This window comes from Oryctolagus cuniculus, chromosome 5 (genome assembly GCF_964237555.1).
Source record: "Oryctolagus cuniculus chromosome 5, mOryCun1.1, whole genome shotgun sequence".
Classification (NCBI taxonomy): Eukaryota; Metazoa; Chordata; class Mammalia; order Lagomorpha; family Leporidae; genus Oryctolagus; species Oryctolagus cuniculus.
The window spans coordinates 51,806,225-51,824,059 of record NC_091436.1 but is presented as its reverse complement, the minus strand read 5'-3'; the positions used below and the strand labels follow the sequence as shown (position 1 = coordinate 51,824,059).

Sequence of the window (17,835 nt, the reverse complement as noted above, 5' to 3'; positions counted from 1 at the left end):
CTATCGGTTGGTGTTAGCAGATACTAGACTTGTTTATGTGCTCCCTTTGACTCTTAGTCCTTTCATTATGATCAATTGTGAACTGAAATTGATCACTTGGAATAGTGAGATGGCATTGGCACATGCCACCTTGATGGGATTGAATTGGAATCCCCTGGTATGTTTCCAACTCTACCAATTGGGGCAAGTCAGCCCGAGCATGTCCCAAATTATACATCTCTTCCCTCTCTTATTCCCACTCTTATGTTTAACAGGGATCACATTTCGGTTAATTTTCAACACTTAAGAATAACTGTGTGATAATTACAGAATTAAACCAGTCATATTAAGTAGAACAGACAAAAAAAAAATACTATGAGGGATAATGTATTAAGTTGTCCATTAGCAGTCAGAGCTATGCTGATCAAGTCACCATTTCTCATAGTGTCCATTTCACTTCAGGAGGTTTCCTTTTTGGTGTTGAGTCAGTTGTCACCGATCAGGGAGAACATATGGTATTTGTCCCTTTGGGACTGGCTTACTTCACTCAGCATGATGTGTTCCAGATTCCTCCATTTTGTTGCAAATGACTGGATTTCGTTGTTTCTTACTGCGGTATAGTACTCTAAAGAATACATATCCCATAATTTCTTTATCCAGTCTACCGTTGATGGGCATTTAGGTTGGTTCCAGGTCTTGGCTATTGTGAATTGTGCTGCAATAAACATTAGGGTGCAGACCGCTTTTTTGTTTATCAATTTAAACTCCTTTGGGTAAATTCCAAGGAGTGGGATGGCTGGGTCGAATGGTAGGGTTATATTCAGGTTTCTGAGGAATCTCCAGACTGATTTCCATAGTGGCTTGACCAGTTTGCATTCCCACCAACAGTGGGTTAGTGTCCCTTTTTCCCCACATCCTCGCCAGCATCTGTTGTTGGTAGATTTCTGTATGTGAGCCATTCTAACCGGGGTGAGGTGAAACCTCATTGTGGTTTTGATTTGCATTTCCCTGAATATCACTATCTTTGATCACAATTTCTGCCAACACTCTCTGACTACCATCCCTATTATTTGTTGATCACATATTGATGACACATACTCACTAAGTCACGTTTTTATAAGCTTACTGATGAGGTAGTCTTGTTTTTTCATTTCTCTCTCTGTCTCTCTCTGTCTCTGTCTCTCTCTGTCTCTCTCTCTCTCTCTCGCCAAGTTCTGTGTGTTTTCAGATTAACAGAAGTTAATGAAGTCTAAACTGCAGTAATTACCTACAGATGAGGTAAGACTTCTAAATCTTCCCTATTATATTCACAAAAGGTTAGATTTTTTTTTCTTTCAAAGAGGAATGATGCTAATATTGGGATCATTCCTAAAAGGTAAATGGGAGACTATGTTTAGAAGAGGTTTACAAATAGTTGTCTTTCTTTAAATATAATTTTTAGAATAAGACATGGGCATTCTGCACAGGTGGGGAATGTTTTCTCTGTCAAGGACCACTTGATATTTATTACATCATTCACAGGCCATAAAAAATTATCAACTTAAAAATTAGCCTGTTATAGATTTATTCAATTTTGAATCCATTCTGCAGTTGCCTCGGCAGGCCAGATCTAATGATTTTGCAAGTCTTATATGGCCTGCAGGCTGGACATTACCCACCCTTGGTAGTGGGAAAGACGCTACTTGGGATGCCAGCACCTCATATCAAAGTGCCTGGGTTCAAGTCCCAGCTCTGCTCCCAACTCCAGCTCTCTGCTAATGTGTACCAGGAAAGGAAGCAGGTGATGACTCAAATGGTTACACTCCTGCCACCTATTTGGGAGACCTGTATTGAACTCCCAGCTCCTGGCTTTGACCCTGGCTATTATGGACATTCGTGGAATGATCCAGCAGATGGGAGATCTGTTTTTCTTTCTTCCTGCCTTTCAAAAACATTTTTTTAAATTATTACAATAAAATAGGCAGTGAGAAAATGTTTTCCCTTTCGTTTTTCAAAAAACATCATTATTAGAAACAAAGCCCCAACTGTGAAATAATATTACATTGAATTTTACTCCCAGTTTCAAAAAAATTTCCAGCTTTATGTATCAGATATCTTACATTTTCAAAAATAAAGGTACAGTATACAGCTGACAGTTTCTATGAAGATTATAATTAAATCAGAAATTGCATTTGATCCACATTAATGTGACTGTGGGCTCATAAAGAGCTCATCAAGGGTAACTTCTATTATTAGTAGTAAATTAAACGTTTTTCTGTCAAAGAAATCAATCTCAGTCAAGATTATGGAGAGTAAGCGCAGAAGAAAACTTCGATCCAATCTCATGAGGGCCCAAAGTGTTTTACAGTTGATTTATCAGTGAGCCCACTTTGTAGCCTCTGTACTCCCTTCAAGAAGTTATCTATGCATCCTGACACAAATTCTACTCTCTACATTCATGCCTGTCCTTGAGTTTCCCTAGCACATACTTAAATATTTCTTTTTTTCTCTTTCTCCCCATATGCTCTCCCCTTTTTTTTTTGAGAGGCACAAAGAGACAATCAGAGAGCTCCCATTGCTGCTTCACTCCTCCAAATGCCCACAATGGCTGGGATTAGGCCAGGGCCAAAGCCAGAAGTTAGGAACCCAATCTAGGCCTCCCATGTGAGTGGCAGGAACCCAATGACTTGAGCTTTCACCACTACCTCCCACGGTCTACACTGACTGAAGGCTGAGTGAGCAGCCAGGATCGGGAACTGAATTCAGGCATTATGATCTAGGAAGTGGGCATCTTAATCATTAGGTTAAATTCTTGCTCCCATTTCCATTCTTTTTTTTTTTTTTTTTTTTTTTTTTTTTTTTAGATTTTAAAAAAGCAAGATTTACTAGAGTCTAATACCTCCAGCCAGAGCGGCATGGAGAGGGGCTTCCAAGAGAGGAAAAACCCCAAAGGGGATGGTGGTTGTGGGGGTTTTAAGTACTGTTTTAGGGAAGAAACTGTCAATCAATAAGGTGGGGACAAATCCAACAAAAGACCTGATGTACAATCTTTTATCCTGTCTGGCTTGCTCACAGTAAAACAAAAAACCATCCAGAAGGGTGGGATAGGTAACTTGTTTTCACAATAAACTGTGAGCTCAGGAAAATGAAATCACCATTGCTATTCTCATGGTATATTTGGAGATTCCTAAGGAAAGAGGGCAGATATTTTGTTCTTGTTAAAGATAACCTTTTAGGGGGAAGCAAGCATTCTACACCCCAAATTCCACTGGGACCACTCTGACTGCCTATTAAACCATCTGACGCCTCACATCCCCCTCAACAAGAATGGACCCTAACATCTGTTAGGGAGACTGGGCAATGATCACTCTGGCTGTTTCATGTTGTCTGCATGAGAAAATTTATTTATTTATTAAGAGCTCCATTTTAATTGGCTTATAGATAAAATATTGCTCAAAATTTTAAATGCTAAGTCAATCAAAGATACCTTTTTGGTTCATGTGATCTAAGTCTCTGTACCCATTCCCATTCTTAATTGTCCCGCTCACAGAGAAGCTACTACCCCTTTTCTTTTGCAAGATTAACCTGGCATTTGTCATTAACTTTTTTCCCATGTCTCTTAAGTATAGTTGCTCCACTGTATATGTGTTTTGACAATTTTGATCTCTCTTTCTCTTTCTCTCTATGGTTTTTTTTTTTAGGGGGGGGGAGTGCTTACCTCACTGTTACTTGGCAGTATTCATTTATTTAATATTCTAGGTACCATGACTGGTGCTTCATATGCTGAAGTGATATATTCATATATAATCCCTGCCTTCATGGAGCTTATAGAGAAACATGGAAAATTATCAGAGATTTTGCTAAGAACCAATGCTATAAGCATATAAAAGGCAAAGTTGAGAGAGAACACATTAAACTAAGACTTATAAAAATGATTGTGTGAATTGAAAGTAGGAGAAGACAGTCAAGTATTCATAAGGCAAAAAAGACCACTTTGTGTAAGAATCCTGCCAATGGAAAGCAATGTCTGACCTTGTCTGAGTAACAGCAGAACTCCGTATATCAATACATGTTATCAAAGGAAGACCGGCAGAGTCTCAGGCTATATAATTAAGAAGTCCCCCGTCCCCAGACCACAGGAAAGAATGACTCTGAAAGAAAATGGTGACATGAACAAGATGGAGCAAAAGTAGCCCTAGACTCTCCTCTCTCCAACAAACACATCAATTCAGCAATAACAACAAAAAAAGACATTTGTAAGAAATCTAGGAATTAGTTGAAAGGTTCTATACTGGGCAAATGCAAAAATCAGCCATATTAAATCAAGTGGAGAAGTTTGAAATGCCCAGTCACCAAAATCCGTTCCTCCAGCACAACATAATCCAATCAGGGGAAGCTTGCTGGGAAAGGAAATGGTTGGATTGTATGTCTAGTACCTCAACTTTGTTGGGGACTTTTCAGAAAAATGGCTTCTGTCTCAGAGCATTAAGTGGACCCATAATACACTAGCTAATTGGGGGAAAAAATGAGATCAGACCAATAAGATTAGAGATGGTGGGTTTAGGATTTCAGTCACCATAGCCTATCCCCACAGTCTAGCATACAGCAAATGGGTGAAAAACTCAAGATCTAAGCTTACTTAGAAAATTACTGGACAGAGCATTCAACAATCCAAATTTTTAGAAGGCTGTCCAAGGGACCAGCTTCAGTCTTGTTTGTCTCTGAGAACTGATAAAACCCAATAAACACTTGAAGCCTGGAGGATACTAAGTACAAAATTTTAGCAGGCTGAACTACTATGAAGACATAAATGGCCCAAAAAAATCTATGGCCAGACATAACAGTAGAGTCTCCTTTGCTAACAGGCTAGTTAATGAAACATAAGAGAGGTAGCTGTTTTATTTAACATACATATTCTGACTAAAAGAGTCAAGGAAAGTGAATAAGAAATATGCAAAACAATGAAATAAATCTAAAACAGTGAATACAGCTAATATAGCTAAGATATACAATTTACCTGATAGCAAATTCAACATAAGTGATAAGAAGAAACTTAACTAGGTTAGGAGAACAATGGATTAATAAATGCTTCAACAGCAGTCTAGTACAAGCAGAAGAAATGATAGAAAACTTAAAGGACAGATCTTTGGAAATTATTTAGTCAGAGGATACTCTAGCTACTTTTATCTTTTAAAAAGACAAAAGAATGAAAAAGTATAGAAAGCTTAAAAGATTAGTAGGACACAATATGCATTATGGGATTCTTACAGGGAGAACAAAGTATAAAAAAAAAGCTTAATGAAAGAAATAATGTCTGAAAATTCCCCCCAAATATAGGGAAAGATATGGGACAAGCAGAAACAGGAGGTCAAATGAACTCAATTAAGATGAACTCAAAGAAATCCACCCAAGAAAAACTATAATCAAAGTACCAAAATTCAAATACAGAATTTTGAAAGCAAGAGAAAAATGGCACACAAGATAACCCAGTAAGACTACCAACATTTTTTTTTTTCAGCAGAAAGCTTGCAGGCCAGGAGAAAAATGGAATGTCACATTCAAAGTACTGAAAGAAAAAAAAACTGCCAACTAAATAATATAACCAGCAAAACTATCTTTCAAAAAATAAAGGAGAAATAAAGATTTAACCACACAAGCAAAGATGAGAAGGTACAGTATCTGCCTTCTAAGAAATGTTAAAGGAATTTCTTCAAGTTTAAATTAAAGGATGCCAAACAGTTATAAAAAAGCATAAGAAAACTTAATGGTTAAGGTAAATATACAGACAAATATAAAATAACATAATAATATAATAGTGGTATGTAAATCACTTTTGACTCTTAAGAGAAATATTCAAAAGCAAGATGATTTAAGATTACTAGATATAATGGGGGCACAGTAGCACAGTAGCTGGCACTTGAATCAGGATAGATAGATATAATGGTGGCACAGTAGGCTAAGCCTCTGCCTGCAGCGCCAGTATCCCAGATGGGCACCAGTTCATGTCCCAGTTGCTTCTCTTCTGATCCAGCTCTCTGCTAATTACCTGAAAAAGCAGTAGATGATGGCAGGTTTGGCAGGTACAGCTACTCATGAAGAATAAAGCCCCCTACCTAGGCTTCATGACTCCCCTTTCTAACCCAATCACAGCTTTGGTGAGCACCCTAGACCACAACCCTGCAGTGGCCCAGTCCCACCTCAACTTTGGTGGGTACAGGTGTTAGTGGATGCAGGTCCTGACTTGGCACTGCCACAACCTGGCCATCACCACCAACAAGAGCTGGCACAACTATTGTGGGAATCAGAGGAATCCTCCATGCCCTTGCTGCCACTGCCAATATTAACAGTAGAGGAAAATGCAGAAAAACTATACTTCAGTGTTTAATGGAAACTAATACCAAGATAGCCTCCTAAACAGACACGCACAGACTCATCCTCAGGAAGAAGTCTTTAATCTATAAAAGCTACTTATTGCCTGATCCATCAGAGGTGCGAAGAAACCAGTAGAGATATAAGTAGTATGAAAAAGCAAAGCAGTATGACCACCAAAATGAACTGGTTAATGATTTACTATTCAAATTCACAAAAAGGGTGACTGATGAAATGACTGCTAAAGAATTTAAAACAATAATTAAGGAAATTCGAAGATACGTAAAAATATACAAATAGATAAAATAAATTAGGAAACCAATGCATGACATGAATGAAAACTTCAGCAAGGATATAGAAATCTTGAACAGAACAAATCTCAGAAATGAGTAACTCAGTGAAAATGACTGAAAGAATAACAGACTAGGCCGGCGCCACGGCTCAATAGGCTAATCCTCCACCTGCGGTGCCGGCACACCGGGTTCTAGTCCCGGTCGGGGCACCAGATTCTGTCCCGGTTCCCCCTCTTCCAGGCCAGCTCTCTGCTGTGGCCCGGGAGTGCAGTGGAGGATGGTCCAAGTGCTTGGGCCCTGCACCCCATGGGAGACCAGGAGAAGCACCTGGCTCCTGCCTTCGGATCAGCATGGTGTGCCGGCTGCAGTGCGCCGGCCGCGACGGCCATTGGAGGGTGAACCAATGGCAAAGGAAGACCTTTCTCTCTGTCTCTCTCTCTCACTGTCCACTCTGCCTGTCAAAAAAAAAAAAAAAAAAAAAGAATAACAGACTAGATCAAGCTGAAGAAAGTATATGTGAACTTGAAGACAGACATTCAAAATATTACAGTCAGACAAATAAAAAAATAAAAGAAAAAAAAAAGAATAAATGAAGACAGCCTGTGAGATATTTAGGACAAAATTAAATAAATATTTGAATATAGGAGTTCCTGAGGGCAAAGAGAGGAGTAAAGTCTTAGAAAACCTATCCATTGACTTAACAACTAAAAAGATCCTCAATCTGGGGAAAGATGTGCACATCCAAATATAGGAAGGACCAAGAAAGATCCTCAAGAGACAAAGTCAACTTCTCAAAACCATAACACATGGACAGAATTCTAAATTTGCAAGAGCAAACAGTCAAGTCACTTTAAAAAAAAAGATTTTATTTATTTGAGAGGTAGAGTTACAGACCATGAGAGCGTGAGAGGAAGAGAGTGAGAGAGGGAGAGACAGAGAGAAAGACCTTCTTTCTGTTGGTTCACCCCTCAAATGGTCGCAACAGCTGGAGCTGTGCCGATCCAAAGTCAGGAGCAAGGGACTTCTTCCTGGTCTCCCAAGCACTCAGGCCATCTTCTACTGCTTTCCCAGGCCACAGCAGAGAGCTGTATTGAAAGAGGAGCAGCTGGGACTAGAACCAGCACCCATATGGGATGCCGGCACTGCAGGTGGAGGATTAACCTACTGCGCCACGGTGCTGGACCCAGTGTCAGGTCACTTTTAAGGAAATCATCATTAGAGCACCAGATATTTTTAACAAGAGGGAACGATAATATATTCCAAGGTCTGAAAGAAAATAACTACCAATAAAGAATGCTTTACCAAAGGAGGACAGATGTTTGGAACAGCAGTTAAGATGCCCTTTAGGGTGCCCATGTCCCATAATGGAGTGTCCTAAATTCAACTTCTGGTTCCAGATTCTGAGTCCAGCTTTATGTATTTAAGTGTGTAACTGATCATATAGATAGCAGTGTCAAAGAGACCACATAAATAAGACCTAGTGTCTGCTAATAACAATAGATAGAATTAAAAAGGAGAGAATGATCAAACACAGAAAGCAGGCCACACAGCAGACTCATAGAATGACAAGGCCCTAAACAGCACTCTGTCCTCAGAATCAGCCCTTAAGGCATTCGGATCTAGCTAAAATCCCACAAGAACATTTTAGGCATGGAAAGCCAAGACACTATAGCAAAAAATGACCTACATGAAGGATCTCTGTGAGATCCCAGCAGAAAGAAGAGGCCATCAAAGAAGGAGGTACTTTTCTCTGAGGGGAGGAAAGAACTTCCACTTTGTTTATGGCCCTGTCTAAACACTGACAGAATTTGTGCACTCAAAAGGCTTCTACACATAGCCTTGGCAGCTCATGATAAGAGCCTCGGGTGATCACTGACATCATAAATAAGAGTGTGAATTGTTAAATCAACAACAGGAGGCACTGTGTACTTATTCCCCATGTAGGACCTCTGTCCTTAATAAGTTGTGCTATCAGAATTAATGGTAAAATTAGTCTTCAAAGAGTACTTTATACTTTGTGTGTCTGTGTTGGTGCAAACGATTGAAATATTTACTTAGTATAGAGTTAGCCTTCTGTTTATAAAGATAATTAAAAATGAATCTTAATGAAGAATGTAATGGAGAGTAAGAGGAGGGGTGGGAGTAGGAGTGGGAGGGCAGGTATGGGGGGAAGAACCGCTATATTCCTAAAGCTGCACTTATGAAATTTCTATTTATTAAATAAAAGCTTTCTTAAAAAATAAGAAAATATAGACCAATCTCCCTGATGAACAAAGATGCAAAAATTCTTAACAAAATACTGGCAAACTGATTGTAACAATACAGCAAAAAGATCATGCAGCATGATCAAGAGGGATTTCTCCCAGAGACACAAAGTTGGTTCAACATTAAAAAAATCAATAAACATAATTCACCACATAAACAAAATTAAGGATAAAAATTACAATACCATCAATAGATATAAAAGAAGCATTCGATAAAATCATGATAAAAAGCCTTGAAAAAACAGATATAGAAAGATCATAATTCAGTGTAATAAAGGCTTCATAACAAATGCAGTCAGCATCAAATTGAATGAGGAAAGGCTGAAATCATTTCCTCTTGGATCTGGGACAGGTAAGGATGTCCACCGTTTTCCTCAATATTATTTCACTCATTCTTTTCAGTTATTCCAAAAAACTGAAAGGGAATGGACACTTAATTTCCTTCTAAAAAAAGACAAGCAAAAAAACTAATTCATTCTACAATGTCAGCATAACTTTGATTCCAAAACCAAAGGATATACAAAAAACTATAGACCAATTTCCCTGATGAACAGAAGTCACAAAAACTCTCAGCAAAATACTGGCTAAGTTTAGCCAGAGTAACTAGGCAAGTGAATCAAAGAAAAAGTATACATGTAGGAAAAAGGAAGTCAAATTGTCCCTTTTTGCAAATAACATGACTCTATACAGAAAAATCTAAAGACTTCACACCAAGAGACTATTAGACCTAATAAATGAGTTCAGTACAGTGTCAGGTAACAAATTAGCGTAGAAAGAAATTAGAGCATTCTCAGACACAAAAACTACAAGAAAAATTAAATACCTTTGAATGAATTTAGCCAAGGATGTGAAAGATCTCTAAATTATAAAACACAAATGAAAGTGAAGACACAAAAATGAAAAGATTTCCCATGTTCATGGACTGGAAGAATAAACATTATTAAAATGTTCATCAGAACTAGTATCATTTATGGATTCAATGCAATCCCCATTAAAATACCAATGTCATCTTTCACAGAACAAGGGAGAAAAAATCCTCAAATTCTTCTGGAGGCACAACAGACCAAACAAGCAAACTAATCTTGAACAAGAAGAAAGCTGAAGACATCACAATACCAGATTTCAAGACATCCTAAACAGCTTTGTAACTCAAACAGAATGGTGGTGGCATGAAGACACACACAGAGACCAATGAAATAGATTTCCCAGAAATGAATCCATGCAATTACAGCCAGCTGATCCTTGACAATGATGCCAAAAAATATGCAGTGAAGAAAGATGCTGGGAAAACTAGATATCCACATGCAAAAGACTGAAACTTGATACCTACACTTCATCCTTCATAAAAATCAACTCAAAATTGACTGAAGATCTAAATGTAAGACCTGAAACTATGAAACCACCAGAAGAAAACATAAGGGAAAAACTCCAAGAAACTGGGAGAGCCAAATATTTTTCAGATAAAATTCCAAAACATAGGCAACCAAAGCAACAATATTCAAACATGATTATATCAAACTAGGTAATTTCTGCACAACAAATAAAACAATCAAGTGAAGAGACAATAGAATGGGAGAAAATATTCTCAGACTATTCATTCAACAAAGGATTAATATTCAGAATATAAAAGTAACTAAGAAAACTTAACAACAGATAAACAATTCATCTGAAGAATGGGTGGAGGAGGAGCAGTGTTTGCTGCAGTTAAGATGCTGCTTGGGATACCCAAATCCCATATCAGAATGTCTGGGTATAAGTCCTATCTCTGCTTCCAATTCCAGCATCTTGCTAATGCATACTCCTACAAGGCAGAAAGTGATGGCTCAAGTACTTGGGTCTCTGCCACCCACATGGGAGAATAAGGTTAAGTTTCTAGTTCTAGGCTTTGGCCAGGCCCAGTCCCAGCTTTTGCAGGAATTTGGGGAGTACACTGGCAGATGGAAGATCTCCTTCTGTCTCTAATGCTTCTCTAACTTTCAAATAAAAAAATAAATGAAATTGACAATTCAATGTTAAAGAAGAAGTAGGCAAAGGATCTGAAAAGACACTTCTCAGAAGAAAAACAAAGGGCCAATAAATACATGAAAAAAACGCTCAAAATCACCAGCCTTCAGAGAAATGAAAATTAAATCCACATTGATATACCATCTCTATCCTGTCAGAATGACGACTAGCAGAAGACAGGTAATATCAAATGCTAGTGAGAATGTGGAGAAATGAAACACTTATACACTATTTGTGGGAATGCCAATTAGTAGAGCCAATATGGAAGTTCCACAAAAAATAAAAACAGATCCAGCATATTATACAATGATCCCAGTGCTGGGAAATTGACAAAGAAAATGAAATCAGCATAAAAACCATAAAATGCACTTCCACATTCACTACAGCATTATTCACAATAGCCAAGACATATAATTAACCTAGATGTCCACTGACAGGTGAACAAAGAAAGTGTTTGTGTGTAATACAAACACCTACACACAGTGGAATATTATTCAGCCATAAAAAGAATGAAATTCCACCATTTGGGGCAAAACTGATGGAATTGGGCATCATTATGTTAAAAGAAATATGCCAGTCACAGAAAGATAAACACCACATGTTCTCTCTCTTAGACTGAAGTTTTAAAATTTAGATCTGAACTTAGACTAATAATTACTAAGGCACCTGGGAAGGGTATAGGAAGAGGTGTTGAGAGTGAAGTTGGATAATGGGTATCTAAAAAGGGTTTTCTGTTAGTAATAAATTTTAGTGTTCCATAGCATGATGCAGTGAGAACAGTTCACAATAATGTATTATACACTATATAAAGAACTGGAAGGGGGGAGCTGGTAGGCTCCAAACACAAAAGCTAAGGAAATGAAAGGTTACTTGCCTGGCTTGATTTGCTTATGTTGTATATAGTTGGGGAAAAAACTGCACCATATCCCACAAAAATTTACAAGTATTACATGGCAATAAGAATTTTAAATGGTAAAATAGTTTCTTTCTTTTTTTTTTTTTTTTTTGACAGGTAGAGTTAGACAGTGAGAGAGAGAGAGAGAGAGAGACAGAGAGAAAGGTCTTCCTTCCGTTGGTTCACCCCTCAAATGGCCACCATGGCTGGCATGCTGCACTGATCCGAAGCCAGGATCCAGGTGCTTCCTCCTGGTCTCCCATGCGGGTGCAGGGCCCAAGCACTTGAGTCATCCTCCACTGCACTCCCGGGCCACAGCAGAGAGCTGGATTGGAAGAGGAGCAACCGGGACAGAATCTGGCACCCCAACTGGGACTAGAAACCGGGGTACCAGCGCCACAGACGGAGGATTAGCCAAGTGAGCAGCGGCGCCGGCCAGTAAAATAGTTTTTTAAAAAGACAACATGGAATATGTATATGTATATATGGAATATCTAAATAAATAAATATACATCTCATGTTCATATAGTGGAGGAAGTAACATTATTTAAACCTCTATGCTACCCAAAGTGATACACTTTATTTTAGGAATAGAAAAGAAAAATTCATGTAAGATTCTGAAAAGCCAAAGCAACTTCAAACAAGAACAAAACTGGAGGAGCCAAGTGTTATGGCACAGTGGGTTAAACCACCCTTAGTGACCTTGTACCCCATATCAGAGGCTGGTTTGAGCCCAGGCTGCATCACTTCCAATCTGGCATTCCTGCTAATACACCTGGGAAGAGAGCAGAGAACAGCCTCTGCCACACATATGGGAGATCTAGATGGAGTTCTGGCTCTTAACTTTTGCATCACCCAGCCCTGGCTGTTGCAGGCATTTGGTGTGTTAACCAGTGAATGGAAGATAAATCTCTCTCTCCCCGCCCTCTCCTTTCAAATAAGTAAATAAATCTTTAAAAAAAATGGGGGTACAGGGGACAAAAGCAAAAAAAAAAAAAAAAAGGAATTATAGCAAATTAATAGCTTCCGCACAAACAACAAGATGAAAAGACAAAGCAAACCATACATCTGATTAGGGGCTAATAACCAAAACATACAAGGAACTTCTAAATTCAACAGTAAAAATCAAAACAACACAATAAGCCTATTAAAAAAATGGGCAAAAGATCTGTGTATAAAAAAAAGTGCACTATCACAAATCATCAAAGAAATGTCAATCAAATCCATACCGATAAATCACCTCACACCTACACAGACGGTTATTTTAAAAATAAAATAACAGTGTTGGTGAGGCTGTGAAGAGAAGGAGATCCTCTTAATTGATGGTAGGAATGTAAAATGGTACAGCTGCACTAGTACAATGGTTCCTCAAGTAGTTAAAAATAAAACTTTATGATCCAGACATTATACTTCTGAATATCTATCCAAAAGAATTGAAATTGCAATCTAAAATGACATTTTCACTTACATGTTCATAAGAGTGTAATTCATAAGTCTAAGATACAGAAACAACCTAAAAGTTTAATGTATGAGTGGTAAATAACAAATCAAGTGAGTACACTGTTTACATACAACTGGATATGAGCGTACTCCAAAAAGTTCTCAGAAAATATGCGCTTTTAAACCCATGTCCAACAAAATTTTTGAAGTACTCTCGTATTATTCAACCTTAAAAAAAGGAATTTTGTCATTTGCAACAACATGGATGACCCTGACTGATAAAATGAACTAAGACAAGTCAGAGAAAGACAAACCCTGTAGGTGTTTTCTTATACAACATATTTCTGAAAACAGAGAACTAATAAATGTGGTTGTCAGGGGATGGGGAGTGGGGAAATAGGAAGCTATTTTCCAATGCTTACAAATTTTCAGTTACATAAGTAAGCAAGTACTGGAGATCTGTTGTACGATACCATACCTATAGTGAACAATGCTGTATTACACACTTCAAATTTTATTAATAGGACATGTCTTTTATTAAACGTTCTTACTAATTTTTTTAAAAAAGACAATGGGATGATATTAAGAAGTCTTCATCAAGTAATTGAACTAACTTAATTTTCATTTTAAGAAGTTCAGTCTCTTATACTTAAGAAAAAATATGGGATGACATGGAGCAACTGCAACCCTTAAACACTGATAGAACATTCAATATTACAAAGACAAACACCTGGGAGAAACTGGGTTCTCTCTTGTGAGTTAAACATCTACTCTATGGATCCTATGACACTTCAATTATACTCCTAGACATTTATTGAAATAAATGAAAACATGCACAAAATATCTTGAAAATCCAAATGTCCAGCAAGTAATATAAACACATTGTACACATTCTCTAATAGAACACACTCAGCAATAGGTAGTAACTACTGATGCATGCAACAATATGAATGAATTATCAAAGACACTGAAGCACAGAAAGAAAAAAACACAAAAGAATAAATAGCTTGGGACTTTATTTATACGAAGTTGAAAAAGAATCAAAATCAATCTAGGGTGATACAAATCAAAGCATTTTAGATAAAGACTGAGTAGGAAGAAACAAAGGGGAACTTCTCAAGATGATTTTGCATCTTATTTTGGGTGAAAATAATATAAATGTGTACCATTAACAATATTTATTCAACTGAACATTCAAGATCTGTATATTTTGCTATATATAAATATCCTTCAAGTTATAAGAGTATAATAAATTAAAAACACAGAATTACAACAACAGGAAAAGAAGTGATTGTGACCAGGAAAAAGCAGATGCAGGGAGAGAATGGATTCACAGATATCAATAAGCTTTGCAGGAACTGATGACCTAGACCAGATTGGTAGTATTGATTTGTGGTAAAGGGCAGATTCTATATATATACATATGAGACAGGCTTGATTAGATGTAGTAAAGTTTCTAGCATGCAAAACTACAACACATAGAAATGAGCACTTAAGAAAGTTTTCATTTAATTTTGTTTTAGAGGATAGGGCAGTCAGAAGACACATTAAAAATGGAGTTTTGCAACATGGTACTGGTACAGAAACAGATGGATAGACCAATGGAACAGAACAGAAACACCAGAAATCAATCCAAACATCTACAGCCAACTTATATTTGATCAAGAAGATAAAACCAATTCCTGGAGCAAGGACAGTTTATTCAATAAATGGTGCTGGGAAAACTGGATTTCCACATGCAAAAGCATGAAGCAAGACCCCTACCTTACACCTTACACAAAAATCCACTCAACATGGATTAAAGATCTACATCTACAACCCAACACCATCAAATTATCAGAGAACATCGGAGAAACCCTACAAGATATAGGCACAGGCAAAGACTTCTTGGAAAAGACCCCAGAGGCACAGGAAGTCAAAGCCAAAATTAACAGTTAGGATTACATCAAATTGAGAAGTTTCTGTACTGCAAAAGAAACAGTCAGGAAAGTGAAGAGGCAACCAACAGAATGGGAAAAAACATTTGCAAACTATGCAACAGATAAAGGGCTGATAACCACAATCTACAAAGAGATCAAGAAACTCCACAACATCAAAACAAACAACCCACTTAAGAGATGGGCCAAGTAATCCATAAACTGTACTTTGGAAATTTGTATTTACTAAATAAAATATAAATAAATAAATAAATAAAAGAAATCTAAAAAAAAAAAAAAGAGAGAGAGATGGGCCAAGGGCCTCAATAGACATTTTTCAAAAGAGGAAATTCAAATGGCCAACAGACACATGAAAAAATGTTCAGGATCACTAGTCATCAGGGAAATGTAAATCAAAACCACAATGAGGTTTCACCTCACTCTGGTTAGAATGGCTCACATTCAGAAATGTACCAATGACAGATGCTGGCGAGGATGTGGAGAAAAAGGCTCATTAATCCACTGTTGGTGGGAATGCAAACTGCTAAAGCCACTATGGAAGACATTTTGGAAATTCCTCAGAAACCTGAATATAGCCCTATCACATGACCCAGCCATCCCGCTCCTTAGAATTTACCCAAAGGAAATTAAATTGACAAACAAAAAAGCTGTCTGTACCTTAATGTTTATTGCAGCTCAATTCACAATAGCTAAGACCTGGAATCCACTTAAATGCCCATCAACAGTAGACTGGATAAAGAAATTATGGGATATGTACTCTATAGAATACTATACAGCAGTCAAAAACAATGAAACCTGGTCAATTGCAACAAAATGGAGGCATCTGGAAAATATCATGCTGAGTGAACTAACCAGTCCCAAAGGGACAAATATCATATGTTCTCCTTGATTGGTGACAACTAACTGAGTACCTAAAAGGAAACCTGTAAAAGTAAAATGGACACATTGAGAAACAATGGCTTGGTAAGCCCTTATCCTGACTGTCCAGAGACAATTTACTGTTTTATTCCCTTTACTATTTTTTTGTTCTATTTAATACCATTGGTTGAACTCTTTAATTAATACACAATTATTCTTAGTGTTTAAATTTAACTGAAAAGTGATCCCTGTTAAATATGAGTGGGAATAAGAGAGGGAGGAGACGTACAGTTCTGCACATGCTCACTCGGACTTAACCCTAATGGTAGAATTGGAAACGGGCCAGGGGATTCCAATTCAATCCCATCAAGGTGGCTTGTACCAATGCCATCTCACTAGTCAAAGCAATCTGTTTCAGTTCATACTGGATCATAATGATAGGATTAAGTGTCAAAGGGATCACATAAACAAAATGATAGAATTAAAAAGGAAAGAATGATCCTACATGGGAAGCAGGATATACAGCAGACTCATAGAATTGCAAATACCCTAAACAGTACTCTGGCCTCAGAATCAGCCCTTAAGGCATTCAGATCTGGCTAAAAAGCCCATGAGAGTATTTTAGGCATGGAAAGCCAAGGCACTCTGGCAAAAAAAAACAAAAAAACAAAAAAAACAAACCACACCACCACCACCACCACCACCACCAAAACACCAAACCAAACCTAAATGAAAGATCTCTGTGAGTGAGATCCCAGTGGAAACAGGAGGCCATCAAAGAAGGAGGTACCTTTCTCTGAAGGGAGGAGAGAACTTCTACTTTGATTTGGCCTTGTCTAAATAGGATCGGAGTTGGTGAACTTAAGAGGCTTCCATAGCCTTGGCAGCTTATGACAAGAGCCTCGGGTGATTACTGATGTCATAAATAAGAGTGTCAGTAGTCACTGTGCACTTACTCCCCATGTAGGATCTCTGTGCTTAATGTGTTGTACTATGCAAATTAACAGTAAAACTACTACTCAAACAGTACTTTACACTGTGTTTCTGTGTGGCTGCAAGCTGCTGAAATCTTTACTTAGTATATAATAAGTCGATCTTCTGTATATAAAGATAATTTAAAGTGACTCTTGATGAAGAATGGGATGGGAAAGGGAGTGGGAGATGGGATGGTTGCAGGTAGGAGGGAGGTTATGGGCAGGGGGAGCTGCTATCATCCAAAAGTTGTACTTTGGAAATTTATATTTATTAAATAAAAGTTGAGAAAAAAAGAATGGAGTTTTGAACATGATAACTATTAAGTCCTAATGACACATCCAAAGCAGGAGATGTCAAATGGGTAGTAAATACATAATATGTTTTTATTAACCACTAGACATCAAAAATGATGAGAGAAGTTTAGACAAAATATTCTTAAAATGTATTTTAGAAAATTTACTCACTTAATCATCAAAATTTTCATCACAATTTTTAAGAAGTCTCAGGTGAGAGACTATTTTAATCCCTCCCTTGTGTATATCAGTGGATATATTTCCCTCCCTCAGATTGTGGTATTATACAAAACAATATAAAATGCAGAAAAGATATGAGACACTTAAGCTATTTTCAAATTAGCCAAGATGAAAGACAACATACAACTGAGAAAGATCATATAATATTTTTGTCGGTTTTGGAAGATAAAAAGTTCAACTCCTATGTATATATACATATGTACACAAAGATATCCACTGAATTCTCTATTAGTAACACCAAACTTGTCTGCAGAAATCACGGTGATCTTCTCCAACATCCTTTGAGTGGAAAGCTCACTATATATATTA

At 37.5% G+C, this 17,835-nt stretch overlaps 2 protein-coding genes and 1 long non-coding RNA gene across 8 annotated transcripts in view; 1 reads left to right on the top strand and 2 right to left on the bottom strand.

Moving 5' to 3' along the window:
• The window catches only part of MCM9 (minichromosome maintenance 9 homologous recombination repair factor), a 404,677-nt gene that overhangs the window by 7,493 nt on the left and 379,349 nt on the right, over nucleotides 1-17,835 (bottom strand). The gene's annotated exons all lie outside the window — the stretch shown is intronic.
• Nucleotides 1-17,835, bottom strand: part of CEP85L (centrosomal protein 85 like) — a 184,618-nt gene that overhangs the window by 43,458 nt on the left and 123,325 nt on the right. The window lies entirely within an intron of this gene.
• Nucleotides 997-15,439, top strand: LOC138849600 (uncharacterized). Its single transcript, XR_011388557.1, has 2 exons — nucleotides 997-1,257; nucleotides 3,718-15,439. It is a non-coding gene; the product is annotated as an uncharacterized lncRNA (long non-coding RNA).